We start from the raw sequence: 1,177 nt of genomic DNA on the forward strand, positions 1-1,177 counted from the left end.
TTGACCTTATGACAACTAGAACCGGATACTTAATAAAACACACCCTTCCAAGTGCCAGATACAACCGGTGGTCGCTCTACCTCAGGGATATGAGGAGGGGATCGCCGGGTAGGATTATGCTATGAGATGTTACTTGGAGATGCTACTTGGAGGACTTCAACCTACTCTCTCCTACATGCTGCAAGACGGAGGCTGCCAGAAGCGTAGACTTCGACAGGATTAGCTACCCCCCTCTTATTCTGGCATTCTGCAGTTCAGTCCACTGATATGGCCTCCTTACACATATACCCATGCATATGTAGTGTAGCTCCTTGCTTGCGAGTACTTTGGATGAGTACTCACGGTTGCTTTTCTCCCTCTTTTCCCCTTTCCCTTCTACCTGGTTGTCGCAACCAGATGCTGGAGCCCTGGAGCCAGACGCCACCGTCGGCGACGACGCCTACTACACCGGAGGTGCCTACTACTACTTGCAGCCCGCTGACGACGTCCAGGAGTAGTTAGGAGGATCCCAGGCAGGAGGCCTGCGCCTCTTTCGATCTGTATCCCAGTTTGTGCTAGCCATCTTATGGCACCCTGTTTAACTTATGTCTGTACTCAGATATTGTTGCTTCCGCTGACTCGTCTATGATCGAGCACTTGTATTCGAGCCCTCGAGGCCCCTGGCTTGTATTATGATGCTTGTATGACTTATTTTATTTGTAGAGTTGTGTTGTGATATCTTCCCGTGAGTCCCTGATCTGGATCGTACACATTTGCGTGCATGATTAGTGTACGATTAAATCGGGGGCGTCACAAGTTGGTATCAGAGCCGACTGCCTGTAGGAATCCCCCTTCCAACTCCTTGGCCGAAGTCGAGTCTAGACTTTACAAAACTTTTACTAACATGGCTGTGCGGCCCATGGGCCCACGTCGCCATTGGGTGGTAGTAGGATCTTTTACTCCTCGACCTTTACTCTGGGACTCTGAACTCTCTTCTACTCGGGTTAAACGATTTCTACTAAAATCTAACTTTAGGTTCTCGAAAATACTTTCTCCCGGAGAGCCCCTTCAGTCCAGGTGATCGCCGACTACACCAGAAGATTTCGAAGTTACTCGCCGAAACTCTTTTGGGACTTTGTGTCCGTTGCTTTTGCAATTCCCTACCATCGAAATATCCCTATGGATAAATACATACACT

Source organism: Triticum dicoccoides, chromosome 4A (assembly GCF_002162155.2).
Source record: "Triticum dicoccoides isolate Atlit2015 ecotype Zavitan chromosome 4A, WEW_v2.0, whole genome shotgun sequence".
NCBI lineage: Eukaryota > Viridiplantae > Streptophyta > Magnoliopsida > Poales > Poaceae > Triticum > Triticum dicoccoides.